Source organism: Callithrix jacchus, chromosome 13, assembly GCF_049354715.1.
Source record: "Callithrix jacchus isolate 240 chromosome 13, calJac240_pri, whole genome shotgun sequence".
Classification (NCBI taxonomy): domain Eukaryota; kingdom Metazoa; phylum Chordata; class Mammalia; order Primates; family Cebidae; genus Callithrix; species Callithrix jacchus.
The window spans coordinates 57,152,326-57,168,956 of NC_133514.1; the positions used below are offsets into that span (position 1 = coordinate 57,152,326).

General features: G+C 39.3%; 1 protein-coding gene across 17 annotated transcripts in view; it reads left to right on the forward strand.

Moving 5' to 3' along the window:
* L3MBTL4 (L3MBTL histone methyl-lysine binding protein 4) overlaps nucleotides 1-16,631 on the forward strand; it is a 464,367-nt gene that overhangs the window by 403,540 nt on the left and 44,196 nt on the right. The gene's annotated exons all lie outside the window — the stretch shown is intronic.

A 16,631-nucleotide genomic window follows, 5' to 3' on the forward strand; every position in this document is an offset into this window, starting at 1 on the left:
GCGGGTAAGTCTTCCCTTCGCTATGATGTTCTGATTTTAAAAAGCTGTCTCCCATTGCCAGCAGCTGGGGTTTGCCTGCCAGTGCCTGTCTCTAGGTCCTCATTGCAAGTCAGTCCAAACCAGGACATTCCTCCTGGCATCAGAATTGGACCTACAGGGACCCTGCAGGCAGTGACTGGAAGGCTTGCTAATTTGATTCCCCTTAAAAGAACGAGCATGTGTTTGAGGGAGCCACTTGGACACACTGCTCCATTAGGTCAGGAAAAGAAAGCCCAGACCTGAGGAACTATGCAGTGATGGGGACTTCTGGCTGCCCCCTTGGAGCAGAAAAATGGGAGAAGAGGAAAGAAGAGAGGAGAGGTGCCAGGAGCAAATTAGAGATGGAACAAGAGAGACAAGCTTGCACAGAGGGTAAAGACACAGCATGTTTAGTACACAGACCCACAAGAAACTGCATGTGATCCCATGGATTCTTACAAAGAATTTTTATTTGTTTCTGAGAGACAGTGTCTTGCTCTGTCGCCTGGGCTGAAGTGCAATGGTACAATCATAGCTCACTGTAGCCTCAAACTCCTGGGCTCAGTCGGCTAATTTAAAAAAAATGAATCTGTAGAAACAAGGTCTTGCTATGTTGCCCAAGCTGGTATTGAACTCCCATCCTCAAGCAGTCCTCCCACCCTGTTTTCCCAAAGTGCTGGGATTATAGGCATGAACCACTGTGCCCAGCCTCTTACAGAGAATTTAATACAGAAAATTCCAGGGCACGCCATCACCACTAATCATTAGAGAAAAATGGTGAATCCTGTTGATTTCTGACAAAACTGACGTAAAATCTGATGCATGTATATGCTTTTAAAATTATTTTCTACACCAGAGGTTTGAAACCTGCAATTCTTCTTTATCATCTTTTTGTCAGCTTGCTTGTTTCCTGAGAGATTTGTCTCCTCCTTGATATTTACTTCATCAGTAGGCAAATGTGACTTCACATTTCTCAGTGCATTTGCTTTGGCCCTTCCTGACAGCGCTTAGGATACCCCTTCCTCCATTCTTCATCTTGATGGTTTTGTGGTCTTCACTCCGCATTTTCTGCTTTTCCTCTAATCCGCGTCCAGTGTCTAGATGTTAGCTGTGCCAGGCTTTATACCGCAGGTACCCGAGCTGACTCTTGAAACGTTCCTTCTCCCATCTTCCATCACCCAGCAGCCTGCAGATTTGAGGAGTTATTTCAAATTTTATTTTTAAGGAAAACTTGAATTTAATGTGCTTCAAGCCAAAGTTTCTGTCCAGAAGCAAAGTTTAGTACTAATGGGAATTGGAAAAACAGCCCAGGTCATTGTTTCCACGAACAGTGATGACTTTTCCTTTACTTAAAAATATCCCTTTAACAATTATACTTCAGCCAAAATTCCTGTCACTTATTTGTGTTATTATAAGAAACCATGGACATAGGGGAAATAGGCCTCTGTCCTCCATGCCTCACAGGTCAGTCGTATGCCTAAAAGCCACCGTGTTTCCTTTGGGCTGGTCTGATTGTTAATGAATACTTACTTGTTGAGGATGGAGGAGTGGAGAGGCACCAAAGGGTATGATATGTCTGTCACTGGCGTCACAAGGGTAAATAAATGCTGCCAGTACCTTGGGGTGGAGAGTGGTTCATTTTGAGTAGATTGAGAGAAAAGTAAAAAGCCTTGGTTTCCAGGAAATATTAGAATGGGTAAATAAAAATTCAGATGGGCTCAGTCAGAATAGTACCTGATGAACACCACACACTGAGCTTGTCACCTGTCCCCTCCCCTAATTTTCCCTTGAAGTCCATAGAACTGTCTTTGTCAGAGATCTGTATACAGAAACTTTGACCTCACCAGCAAATACTACAATTATTTCGAAGTCATGGGAGGATCTACCTTTATCTCTTGATCCTTTTTTTATTGTTTACCTTTCTGAATATGCTACCTTGACTGACAGACTAAATAAGGACTTGTCACATGCCACTTTAGCTTGCCTTCTTGTGTATTTTCAGCCAACATTAAAAACACATATAGTAGTAATTAAGTCTTCTTTAGAAATCATTTCTTGCTGGTGATGTGCTTTTTAGTTCCCTTGATGAGACCTGCAAGTTGATAAATTATTCTGTTGGCAGCAGTAACAACAACAGAGTCTGCATAATTATAAACCCTTCCCATGCTGGCACTTAGCAAAGTCATTATCCAGGTTGACTTCCTCACTTTGGAATAAGGAGACCAACATTAGCAGATTATCAGAAATATTCTTGCATTCTGTCTTTTGGAAGGTGTCACCAAGTCACTTGACATGTGAAAGGTGATTCTAAAGTCGTGGGCATATTAAAGAAATGGTCTTGTTGATGTCTAGCCCTGCCTCATACTGGTTTTTCATTGAATTTGCTGCTGTAGTGAGGGCTGGTTGTGTATAAACTTAAAAGGAAGATCCTACGTTTTATTTCGTGAGGAAAGACTTTCTATTTATTTTACTTCCATTTTGCTTTTGTGTTTTTTTAAATTAGACTTCTTCAAGGAAAAGATGTTATATTATGTAAATAAAAGGAGACAGATGGGTTAAAGCGGGTTGGTGGGGAGGATATTTCCATTTTCACTTGGCTTTGGAAATCTAGGCCAACACTGATAAAAACTGAAGAAACACAGATTGAAACCAGATCTGTCACGCAGGAGAAATGCTGCAGTCTTAATAACCCACATGCAAGTGACGCTGACGACAGTGATCATTCATGCAGGAGGTGGGGAGGTTGCTTTCCAGTCGTACTTGTTGAGGCTTCATTTTTTTTAATAAGTTGAGTCATCACTGATCAAAATGAATCACAAACAATTTTTCATGTGAAATTTGCAGGACATTTTGAAGGCACAGCACAGATCCTCTCTGAGCCGCCTGACCCTTCACATTCATCCTGGATTTCTTATTAGGTTAGCAACATGTTATAATCTAAACTCCAACTTGGTGAAATTTTTATTAGCACTTCTTATTTCATGTTCTGGCTTTTAAATTTTAATGCCTATCTTATCAAGTAAGAGAGAACAGAGGCTTTTTAATCAGAAATGTATTACTTTCAGCTTACCATCTTAAAAAAAAAACACTTTGCACCTTGTTGAATAGCTAGTCATAGCTAGAATTTAAAAGTGTCGTGGAAAGCATGACAAAGATAGAGAAGGCAAACATCAGTTTTAAAGAGCCAAAAAAAAGACTGGTGATGGAGGGTTAAAGTACGTTAGTCTAGGTAAGGAATGACTAAGGAACTAACTGAAATATGATTCTTAAATCCACAGCTGACTCATAAGAGATAATAGGATACTTTGTTTTTAGTCTCAGTTAAGGCTAAATAGAATAGAACTAAATTAAATTGACTTAAATATCAAAGATGGAAGTTGTAGGCCGGGCGCGGTGGCTCACGCCCATAATCACAGCACTTTGGGAGTCATAGGCGGGTGGATCACGAAGTCAAGAGATCGAGACCATCCTGGTCAACAAGGTGAAATCCTGTCTCTACTAAAAATACAAAAATTAGCTGGGCATGGTGGCGCACGCCTGTAGTCCCAGCTACTCGGGAGGCTGAGGTAGGAGAATTGCTTGAACCCAAGAGGCGGAGGTTGCAGTGAGCCGAGATCGTGCCATTGCACTCCAGCCTGGGTAACAGCAGTGAAACTCCATCTCAAAAAAAAAAAAAAAAGATGGAAGTTGTGCTAAGAATTCTCGCACACATTTACAGGAAGCATTCTGTGTCCTCACCCACAACCACAGCCTCAACCAACTTCTGATTGAAAACATTCAAGATATGTAAATAAATAAAAGTAATAATACAACAATAACAATAAAATAAGTAAAAAACAATACAGTATAATAACTATTTGCATTGCATTAGGTATTATTAGTAATCTGGAGATGATTACAGGTATACAAGAGGATGTGCATAGGTTATGTGCAGATATACACCACTTTATATAAGGGACTTGAGCATCAGTCAATGGATTTTGGTAGCCAAAGGGATTCTGGAACCAACTCCCTCATGAATACCGAGAGACGGTGGTACTGAAATTGGCCCTTCAGGACCTTGACTCCTCCATGGACTTTGGAAACACAAGCATTATAATGTTTCAAGTTAGAAAATCTTGAGTTCCTGGAGGAAAGAGGCAAATTCAAGGCTCCTGGGCAGCCTCCTGGGCAGCCTCCTGGGCCCTGACCCTCAGGTCTTCACCCAGTCCATCCTTTACTACCTGGGGACCAGCTCCTCCAGGCACATGGTGCTACTACCACCTACCTGTACTGACAGCCTAAGGCCCCAGCTTTTTGACTCACTCTCTGACCTTCACGTTTAGGTTGCCGTAGACCTCTTGTCCTGCCTGCTGAACTCCCTTTTTGTAACTAAGAACCTTTGTCTGCCAGATGCTCACCTTGCTTGCCACCCCCAGCCAAAGCCATTTTATTTCTGAGATCTGAACCCACCTCGTAACTCACCCTCCCAAGGTCTCTGTGGTTCCTCGCACACCTCAGTGCCACTTGTGCCAAACGAGAATCACCAGTATTTATAGCTGGACAATAAGTAATTCCCATCCCACTGAGAGTGTCACACCCTGAATGGGTTCCTAAAGGAGGTCTGTTGAAATAGGAGGGGCTCTCCATTTGTCTGAAATGGTTTATGTCAGTCTGTCAGACAACACACAGACTGTTGCCTTGTTCCTGGACTTAACAAACATCAGGTTTTATAAAGGCATTGGCAAAAGAAAAGGGCCACATTGTAATAAACAATACCCAGTTTAGGAATTTACACAAAATGCAAAACCGTGGTACTCTGGACCGAATGTTTATCTTTTCCCAAATTCATGTGTTGAAGCCCTCATCCCCAGTGAGGGTAGTAGGAGGTGGTGCCTTCGGCAGGTATTTAGGTTCAGATGTGGTCCTGAGGGTGAAGCCCCCAGACATGATTATGCCCTTGTAAGAAAAGGAAGAAATACAGGAGCTCTTTCTCCTTACACACACACACACCTAAGAAAGGCCACATATGATGCAAGAACATCCATCCCGTTAGCACAGCCTCTCCTCACGGGGCTTCCTCACATGGTGTTGGAACCACCAATCTATAGTATTTTGTCATAGCCCAAACTAAGACACCTGGATAGAAAGTCGTACTATCTCGGATTGTTGAGGAGCACACAGACATCTCATCAGATACAAATCAACCTTCCTTGAGCTGTAACATACCTCTAGAGCAGCAAAAACCAAGCCAAGGCCAAGGTCACAGGCTTCCTGCAGAGGAAGAATGGGGGCGGTGATTACAGAGAGGAGTGTGGAGGCGGGCTTAGCATGCTGGGCAGGAGGTCTCCCATTCTCACTCTGCAAGGATAGATCTCCCGTAGCCACTCACCACTGAGATCAAGGAAAAGTCACATATCCTTACGATGTCTCCAGATCAAGAAATGAGATAACAGAAAAAGAAAATCCGCATCTTACAGATCCTCTGGTAAAGCAAAACATAAAACACAACTATCTTAGCATTTTCTTTTGCCTTTTTAATCTGATTTTCGAATAGGTAGCCTGTTCACGTGGTACAAAAGTCTTATGTATTCTTGAGTTTCTTTAGGCGTAAACAAGCAAACATAATAGATTTTCTTATCCTCACCACTTTTATAAACACAATAAGTAGTATGCCACATGTACTGTGCTCCCTGGAATTTTTTTCACAAAACAGATTGTTTGTAATAACAGAAGACTGGAAATACTCAAACGTTCCATTGTGAGCATTTGAGTATTTCCAGTCTTTACAAATAGGTTGAAATCCACAGGATTGTAAAAAGGGAGCCTCTTCTCAGTGTCTAGAGGGTAGTTCTATAGCTCTATGGTATTGTTCCGCTGGATGGATATAACATTGTATTACCACTCCTCCATTGTGAGCGTTTGAGTATTTCCAGCCTTCTGTTATTACAAACAATGCTATGGTGAATAACTGTGCACATATGTTATTTTGCACATGTGCCAATAGGCCTACAGGATAAATTCCCAAAAGTGGAATGGCAGAATGGAGCAGAATATACATTTGTTACTTTAATAACCAATTGCCCTACATATGTAATATATTGATACACATTATTTCCAGCAATTTTTAAGAATGCCTGTTTCCGAGTACCAATAAAATATGTTACCTAACATTTGAATTCTTTTCCAATATGGTAAATTGGAAAATGTTGTCTTGGTATAACTTTAATTTGCATTTTCTTATCATGAGTTATTTTTTTAAAATTATGAGTAATTTTATATTATGAGCATTTTTTCTTATGTTTAAGGATCATTTGTGTTTGTTTGGGCAACATTTCTCTTACCACTTTAGTCTTTTTCTTATCAATTTCTAAGAGCTCTTTATGCTTTAGGAAACTAGATCTTTCTCCATGATATAAGTCACACTTTTTTTTACCCCCCATTTTGTTGTTCTGCTTTTGACTTTGCTTTTTTTATGAGCGTTGTGTCTGTTTATTTGGTTGGTTGGTTGATTTTATGAGCGTTGTGTCTGTTTATTTGGTTGCTTAGGCTTCATTTGTCTTTATTTATCAATTTTTCATTTACTCTTGGATTTAATAACATAGAGATATCTTTCCCATGCTGTGACAGGATTCTGCTATATTTTCTTCAGCTTCTTTTATGGGTTTTACTGTTTACATGAAATCTTTTAACCATTTGGAATTTGTCTTGGAATATCACGCCAGTTATGAACCCAACTTAATTTTATGTTATTTATTTTTTGTTCAGAAAGCTACCCAGTTGACTCAACACTGTTTACATCATTTCCTCACTAACTTGAGATGCCTCCTTAGCATGTACTAAATTTCCGTAAATACTTGGTCTATTTATGAACTTCCTATTCTGCTCTGTTGGTCTGTCTGTGTATGTGTGCCTCTTTATTTAAGTATTGAAGTTTCATAACATGCTTTAATATCTGATGGGTCAGTTGTAGGGGTGAAGATAATTTTCCTTACTCTCCCTTCTGGAGGTTTGATAATTTGAGCCTATAAAACATCTGGCCCTCATTGGGTTATGGGGTAGTCATTTGCCTGTAATTCCTTCATGCTTCTGCATGTTACTAAATTTGTATGCCAGTTTTTTCTATTAGTGGAAAAATGATGTTTTCTTCTCCCCTTCACACCAGATTTTACTCAATAATATTGCCTTAACTGATGTTTGCCTTTATACTATTAAATTTCTATGTACTTCTATTGCTTGTTTTGTTGGCTTTATATGATATCCTTTGACTCACAGTTCTTATGTATCTAGCAGTCCAAGAGCATATTCTGTCTTTGACCTCATGCCTCCCTTTTTCTCCGGTGTTCTCCATTGTCAGAGCACATGTTCTTGAAGTGTTCTGTCCCCTTGGTCTTCTTTGTGTTTTCAACTTTATACATATTCAGTGTTCAGCACCAGCCCTCTTACTGCAGGGCTTCCCCTCTGGGGATATCTTCCAGAAGCGCTAATGGGAACCATATTTCCTGAGTTCTTTCATGTTTAAAACTGTCTGTAGCCTGTATATTTGAAGGACAACTTAGACATCAAATTATTTCTTATGGTTTCTTTCTTTGAGTATGTTATAGATGTAGCTTCAGTGCTGGGTTTTTTTTTTTAATTATGGCAAAATATACACAATATAAGATTTTACCATTTTGAACACTTATACACTGCTGGTGGGAATGTAAATGAGTTCAAGCATTGTGTAAAGCAGTGTGGCAATTTCTCAAAGAGCTTAAAACATAACTTCTGCTCAACCCAGCAATCCCATTATCAGGTATATACCCAAAGGAACATAAATTTTTCTACCATAAAGATACATGATGCATATGTTCGTCACAGCACTATTCGCAATAGTGAAGATAGTGATTCACAATAGTGAATCAACCTAAATACCCATCAACAGTAGACCGGATAAAGAAGATGTGGCACATATACACCATGGAATACGACATGGCTGTAAATGAAGTCACATCCTTTGCAGAAACATAGATTAAGCTGGACACCATTACCGTAAGGAAACTAGCAGAGGAACAGAAAACCAAACACCACATGATCTCACTTATTAGTGGGAGCTAACCATCGAGTATATATGGACACAAGGAAGAGAACAAGAGACAGCAGGGCCTATTTGAGGGTGGAGATAGGAGGAGAGAGACCTAAAAACTACTTATCGGGTACTGTGCTTATTATCTGGGTGATGAAATAATCTGTACCCGGAACCTCCATGACATGTAATTTACCTATATAACAAACCCATACATGTGCTCCTTTTTTGTGTGTTTGTTTGTCTGAGATGAAGTCTTGCTCTGTTGCCCAGGCTGGAGTGCAGTGGTGCAATCTCAGCTCACTGCAACCTCCGCCTGCTGTGTTCAAGTGATTTTCCTGCCTCAGCCTCTGGAGTAGCTGGGACTACATAGGCATGAGACACCACCTGGATAATTTTTGTATTTTTAGTAGAGACGAGGTTTCATCATACTGGACAGGCTGGTGTTGAACTCCTGACTTCAAGTGATCCAGGTACCTCATCCTCCCAAAGTGCCCACACATGTACCCTGAACTAAAAAGTTAAAAAAAATTCCCATTGTAACCATTTTTATATGTACAGTTTGGTGGCATTAAGTCTATTTATGTTGTTGTGTGACCATGATCACCACCCATCTACAGAAGTTAGTCATCATCTTAAACAAAGTCTGCACCCATTGAACAGTAATTCCCCATTGCCGCTCCCTGCAGGCCCTGGTAACACTGTTCTACTCTCTATGAATTTCGCTATTCTCCCTATCTCATATAAACAGAATCATACAGTATTTGTCCTTTTGTGTTCACTTAGTGTGATATCTTCAAGGTTCATCCATGTTGAAGTATGTATCAGAATTTCATTCCTTTTTAAAGGTAAATAATATCTTACTGCATATATATGACAGTTTATCCGTTCATCTATTAACAAACATGTTAGGATTTCTTCAGTTTTCTACATATAAAATCATGTCATCTGTGAAGAGAGATAATTTTACTTCATTTTCTATTTGAATGCCTTTCTATGAATTAGCAAATGTTCCCCCTTCAGTTTTCTGGAAATGTTTGAGAAGAATTGATGATAATTCTTTAAATATTTGGTAAAATTCACTAGTGAAGGGGTCTAGTCCAGGGCTTATCTTTAACAGGGGGGTGTTGATTACTAACTCAATCTCCTAACTAGTTATAGGTCCATTCAGATTTTCTATTTCTTTATGAGTAAGTCTTGGTAGGTTTTGTGTTTCTAAGAATTGGTTCATACTGTCTATTTTATCCAGCTTGTTGGCGAACAGTCATTCACACTATTCTCTTATATTCCTTTTCATTTCTATAGAATCAGTATGAGTGTCTCCACTTTCATTTATGGTTTTATTAATTTGAGTATTCTCTTTTTTCCGTAGTCAATTAGCTAAAGTTTTGTCAATTTTGTTAATTCTTTTTGAAAAACCAACTCTTGGTTTCATTAATTTTCTCTACTATTTTTCTCCTCTTTTTCTTTTATTTTTCTCCACTATAATAATCTTTAATTCCCTTTCTTTCTGCTAGCTTTGGGCTTAATTTGTTTTTATTTTTCTGGGTCCTTCAGGTATAAAGTCAGGTTGCTGATATGAAATGTTTCTTTGTTTTTAATGTAAACATTTACACCTGTAAATCTGCCGCTTAACACTCCTTTTGCTGCATCACGTAAGTTTTGCTATGAGGTGTTTTTATGTAAATTTGTCTCTCAATATTTTCGGATTTCCACTGTGATTTCCTCTTTGACCCATTGATTATTTTAAAACGTGTTGTTTAATTTCCACAAATTTGTGGATTTTCCAATTATCCTTCTGTTATTGACTTCTACTTTCACTTAATCGTGGTCAGAGGAGATACTTTATATGATACCCAGCTTTTTCAATCTATTGAGACGTGATTTGTGGCCTACTATGTGGTCTTTCCTGGAGAATACCTCACGTGCAATTGAGAAGAATGTATATTCTGTTGCTGGATAAAGTGTCATGTATATGCCTGTTAGCTCTCATTGGTTTATTGTTATACAAGTCCTTTGTTTATTTACTTGTCTTCTTTTTGGTTGGTCTATCCATTATGGAGAGTGAGGTGTTAAAGCCTTAAGCAATTATTTGGGAATAGCTTATTTATCTCTTCAATTATGTTCATTTTTGTGTCCTATATTCTGAGAGTCTTTTATTAGATGTATGTTTATAATTGTTATATCTTCCTGTTATATTGTATCTTTTATTAATATATCATGCCCTTCAGTTTCTCTTGTGACCTTTTTTATTTAAAGCCTATTTTGTCTGATAGTAACGTAACTGCCCTATTTGTGTTCTTTTGTGTTTGGTGAATTTTTGTTGTTACAATTTTTAATTCCTTTTTCAATTCCTTTTTTGTATACTCTACAGGTATTTTCTTTGTGGTGACCATGTAAATTACACTTAAAATCCTAAAATTGTAACATTTTAATTTGAGTTTCTACCAGTTTAGTTTCAATAGCATAGAAAAATTCTGCTTCTATATAACTCCATCCTTACTACTTTTCAGTTATTTTTATCACAGATTACATCTTTATGTCTTATGTGTCCAAAAACATAGACTAATTGTTTTTATACATTAGTCTTTTAAACCATGTAGAAATAAGAAGCAAAGTGACACACCAAAATTACGATAATACTGTTTTATAAATATTGGTCTATGTAGCTTTGTTTACCAGAGGACTTTATATTCTCATATGCCTTCAAATTACTGTCTAGTGTCCTTCATTTCAACTTGAAGGACTCTCTTTAGCATTTTTTGTAAGGCAGATCTACTGAAAATGAATCCCTTCAACTTTTGTTTGTCTGGAAATGACTAAGTTTCTCTCAAATTTTGAAAGAGAATTTGGCTGATACAGTGTTTTCAGTTGATGGTTTTTATTTTTATTTCATCACTTTAAATATATCATTCTACTGCTTTCTGGCCAGCAAAGTTTTGGCTAAGAAATTCTTTGATAACTTTTTCGAAGATCCCTGCAATGATGAGTCACTTTTGTTTTGCTGTTTTCAGGATTCCCTCTTTGTATTTGGCTTTTGAAAGTTCGATTATAATACGTCTTGTTTTGGGTATCCTTGAAGTTTACCTTACCTGGAGTTTGCTGAGCATCTTACATTTGTAGATCTGTGACCTTCCTCAAATTTTGGAAGCTTTCAGCCATTATTTCTCCAAATTATCTCTGTGCCTCTTGCTCCCTCTCTTTTTTTTTTTTTTTTTTTTTTTTTTTTTCAGAAACTCCCGTAGTATGTGTATTGGTCTGCTTAATGGTGTCCCGCAGGTCCCTTAGACTCTTTACTTTTCTTTAATCTTACTGCTTTCTATTCCTCTTACTCAATAATTTCATTTGTCTTATCTTCAAATTCACTAATTCTCACTTCTGCTCAAATCTGCTTTTGAATCCCTCTAGTGAATTTTTCATTCTAGTTATTTTTCTGCTGATTTTTTCCCTTCAAGTGGGTCATACATTCCTGTTTTTATATACCATGTATTTTTTTTGTTATTGAAACTGAACGTTTGAATCTCATAATATAGTATCTCTATTAATCAGATTCCCCACCTTCCCCAGGGTTTGCTGCTTCTGTTTTTGGTTTCTGTTTGTTTGGTTTTTTAATTGTTTTATGGTAGCTCCATGCCAGACATCAGGATGACGTGTCAACTTGAGGCCTTCTCAGGTCTTTTCTGAGGCCACTGCTTTCCTTGGTCATGCATGGTGACTTAATAAATTCCCTTGTTATTGCTTTTAAATGTTCTAATCCGTAAAGGTTTGGCTCCCAAAATGGGGAAAATGGGGAAAACTAGGGGGGAAATTTTTTAAGGCAATTATCTTCACATATCCTAGAAGCCACGTTAGGCAATGGGGATTGTTACAAGGGCCTCTGGACTGCACCTTTTCAGTTAGTTATAAGGACACTGATCCCCAATATTTGGGGGACGAGGTATTTATTGCCCACCCTGGTTCTTGCAAGCCACATTCAAGTTTCACCTGAATTGTTGGCACAGCTGCCTGCCACAGGGCTGGAGGGTGGGAAGTGAGTAGTTGCAACTGTCCTAAGAACTGAAACTGACCAAAATTAGCCATGATTTACCACGATCTAAACCATCCTTTGGAAGCTGCAAGACTCTAGAGTTCCCAAATAGTTCTGTCAGTCAGATTCTGCCAGTGAAATTGTTGTCTAGGTAGAGAGACAGGGTCCTGGCACTTCTTACCCACCATCTTCCCTAACATCACTCCTGTCTTTTATTTTTGAAAGTTTTGAGACAATGTGTGATGCTTGACTGGATGCTCAAATGAGTGTTTATCTTTAAACTCCAATAACTTTACTCAGATAGGTCTTGTTATTGCATTCCAATTCACTGAATGTGGCACATAGTATTCCCTTATGATATATATATTCAAGTACATTGACACATACAGATTTGGGAAAGGGTTGTTTTTATTATATATTTAAATATTTATTCTGTTTCATTGTTTTGATTTTTCCTCAGACACACTAATTATGTATTTGTTAAATCACCTTCTCTAATATTTTTTAAAATTCTTTCCAAATTTCAATTTCATTTTGGTTGAGTTTCTCATTTTTATTTTTTATGAGTATAATCCTTAGTCTGGATTATACAAAGTCCATTCTCCCTTTCTGCTCCTTTAAGTTCCATCTTTATTCCTGTGATGATTTTATTTTTCTTCTCTACTTCTTTCTGGAGTTCTGCATTGCCTTCTGCCGACTTGCTGTCTCTTCCTCGAATCGTCATGTCTTTACTTTGTTCTCTTCATTCCTGGAGATAATTGCCTCACTAAGCTTTGTTTTGTGTTTCCAAACTCGTCAAAATGTCTGATCACTCTTTCATCTCCTCAGTGGCAACATTCTTTATGTATGCATTTTAAAAATATAATAGAGTTTACTGGTCTCATCCATATTTTTCTCATGGCATCTTCATAACAATACCATATCAATTTTTTGTGTGTTTTTCTTCATTCTTTTTTCTGAGATCACTCATTACTTAATGAGTTCAATTTTCCTGGACTAACTATTCACACACATCTATGTTGACAGGAAGTGAGGGCTAGGCTTCACAACGAAAAGGTTTTTCCCTCTTGCCTGACACTGAGACAGAGTGCTTCCTGCAAATATGGCTCCTGTGGACTATTCTTTGTGTAGCCCTGACTGCTCTAACTCTGTGAACCAAACTAAGTCCTGTAGGGTTCTTTTATACCAACCCTGCTCACCCAAGGTTCTCCCCCATCTGTACAAGCAAGGAATATGCCTTTGAATTCTGGCACTGTGCACCGATGGAGATCTGCCACCACTGGCACACTTCTGGCCAATCACAGTTGCTTCTGACCCTTTTTGCAGATATATTGAATCTGGGGAATTTTTCTGCCTTCTAGTTTCACTGAAAATGGAATTTATGGTGTTTCCTTTATTTTCTTTGTTGTTTGTTTTTGTATGATTCCAGGAGGATGAGGAGCATATTTCTTGCTGATTAGCATGTTTTAAATGACCACATGTTCTTTTCTTGCATTCAATTCAACACATTTTTATGAAGCAGAGCACATTTTTGCACACTGAGGAAGGTAAGGCATGCTTAGAAGAAGGAGTGAGCCCTTTCTTAGTGCGGGCATAATGATGGAAACAGCTATTACAGATGCAGGGTAGCTTACAGTAAGTGCTGCTTTGCAATCTCAAACCAAGACATTTGGGAGAAGGAAACCAATTCATTCTCTTTGTGGGAATCAGACTTTTTCAGAAGAAGGTAGCATTTGAACTGGACCGTAAATGGTGGGTGGAATTTCAATAAATATAAATATGAGAAAAATGTTTCTGGTAGGCAGATTTGATCATCAAAAGCATAGAACTAGGACAGCGTAGGCATCCTCAAGGCAATGTGGCTATCTGGCTGCACTGCAGCCAGGGTACATCTGAGACAGAAAGGAACTTGTTGTGAGGCACTAGGTGGGACCGTGAGAGTCAGGGGTCTTGGACACCATGCTAAAGAGTGTTCCTTCATCCTCTGCTTAATGAGAGAAAGTTCGGGAATCATCTTAACTGAGCATCTGATTTGTTTGTCATTTCATTTTGTTTTGATTTTGAGGAGAATAACTTCATTAGATTTATGACAGAGAAAAATTCTGAGGGCAGGTTGGAGGAGACTTGGAATAGAGGAGCCTGAAGGCAGAGACTATGGCAGGTAACTGCAAGTGGCAGCTGGCCAGGCTGCTGACAGCGAGGACCGAAACGAGGGGACAGGGATGCACAATGTTGATTTTTATCTGATGCATGGATCCTGGAAAACAGCAAAGGTTAAGAAATTGCCCCAACCTTTGTGTCCTGGAAGATGGCTGTTTGCAAAGAACCCCCCTTCCTCATGTGACTTAGAGAAATCTGGCCAATCACCCCTTGTCTGCCTCAGACAAGGCCAGGCACAGCCCTTCCAAATGCCTATTCTTTGGCCATAAATGATTAGCTGACCTCTTTTGCCTAATGGGGACAAGGTACCTGTTAACCACCCTTTGGCTAAGTGACTCTCCTTCCCCCAGGCCCACCCTCAGCCTAGCAAGCAGACAGCCCTCCTAAAGGGGCCCTCCAGGAAAATATGTTGGCCTCAGGCAAAAACATTCTCTGAGGCTAACAGACCAGCCTGTTTCCCCAGGCCTCTCCTTTCTACACTGTTTTGCTCCCATCTAGCCATAGAACCTCTGCAGATACAACGCAGGGGGCGGGGCTTCTCCCTATTCCTAGTCTTTGTTCCTCTATGGCAGCAGTTTGTCACACCTTGCGACAATTTTTTCAGATGAAGTGCCTTTTTTTCTTGTCTTTTATTTGACAGTAGCAAGTATTTAGGATGCAGCATTGGCCATCCCTGGCCACTGATTTGATGAGAGTTTGGGGCTGAGAGGAGGGGGCAGGGGCATCAGGCAGGACTGAGATTTGAAGCCAGGGTGGCCCTGAGAGAGGAAGCACCATGAAAGCCCATGCTGCTGCTGTTTCGTATCTGGTTTTACTTTGGTTTGTTGTGGGGAGAGGCTAAAATCTCTATTTTAACTTTTGGAAGGAAAACACAACTGGGGAAAAAATATTTGTGGTTCTTACATCCCCTAGTATCCCTGGGGGATTGGTTCCATGGATTTTGTCCATGGATTTTGGTATCTCATGGATACCAAAAGCAGCTACTCGAGTCCCTGATATAAAGTGATACACCTATAACCCATGAACATCTGCCATTATATTTGTGAACTCAAAATATCTGAGAGAGATCTTGACCAATTTAGAAAGTTTATTTTGCCAGGGTTAAGAACATGCTTGTGACGTAGCCTCAGGAGGTCCTGAGGACATGTGCCCAAGGTGATGGGGGCACAGTTTGGTTTTATACATTTTAGGAGACCTAAGACATCAATCAGTATGTGTAAGATTGACACTGGTTCCGTCTGGAAAGGCAAGACAACTCAAGGTGGGGGAGGAGGCTTTCAGGTAGATAAGAGTCAAATAATTGCATTCTTTTGAGTCTCTGATTAGCTTTTCATGGAATACACAATTTACACATGAGAGGAAGGTAGAGGGATAGTCACTTACGCCTTATTCTGGCCCAGTGAAACAAGAGGGCCAAGGAAGCAATCAGGTCATGTGATTTATGTCACATGTCATAATCATTTATGTCATGTGAGCCATACGGGGATGACTTTGAGTTCTGTCTGTCCTTTGTGCACAAGGAATTTCCTGGTGGGCAAATTATGAGGGAGGTATGTAAATCTCTGTCACTATTTCATTCAAGAATAAAATGGGAGGCAGGTTTGCCTGACTTAGTTCCCAGACTGAATTTTCCCTTGGTATAGTGGTTTTGGGGACCTGAGATTTATTTTCCTTTCACATACTTAAAATAATCTTTAGGTTGCTTATAATACCTAACGCAGTGTAAATGCAAAGTTTGAAGTTATTATATTAATACTTTATTGCTTTTTTACTTGTAGTGTTTTCATTATTGTATTGTTGTTTTTTATTGCTTAGTTTTTTCCCAAATGTTTTCAACCTGCAGTTGGTTGAATCCACAACATGGATACTGAGGATCAATTGTGCTTCTAAAATGCCCCTGACCTGAGTTAGTCTCCTCCCCACCTCTCTTTTAAGTCCCTAAAAATCAAGCATCCAAATAGACTGGATCAGGAGGGAAAGTAAAACTATTAGGAGCTGCTTTTGATATTGGTGATTTTAGCTTCATGTCCTTTGATCCATGTAAAGGATTCATTAATTTAGTATCTAGATAGGGCCTAAGTCCTACCCCTTATGAAGAAACTCCTGCTGCCCCTCAGTCCCGTCCTCCAATGCTCCACTGCTCCACAGGTGTTTCTGCCGCTTTCCGGATTCTCAGTCATTATCTTGAATTACTCACTCTTGGCAGCATCTCCTTTTTTTTTTTTTTTTTTTTTTCCGAGACAGAATCTTACTCTGTTGCCTGGGCTGGAGTGCAGTGGTGCAATCTCGGCTTACTGCAACCTCCACCTCCCGGGTTCAAGCGATTCTCCTACCTCAGTCTCCTGGGCTTCTTCTGTGTGCTTCATTATCTGCCCTGATGGT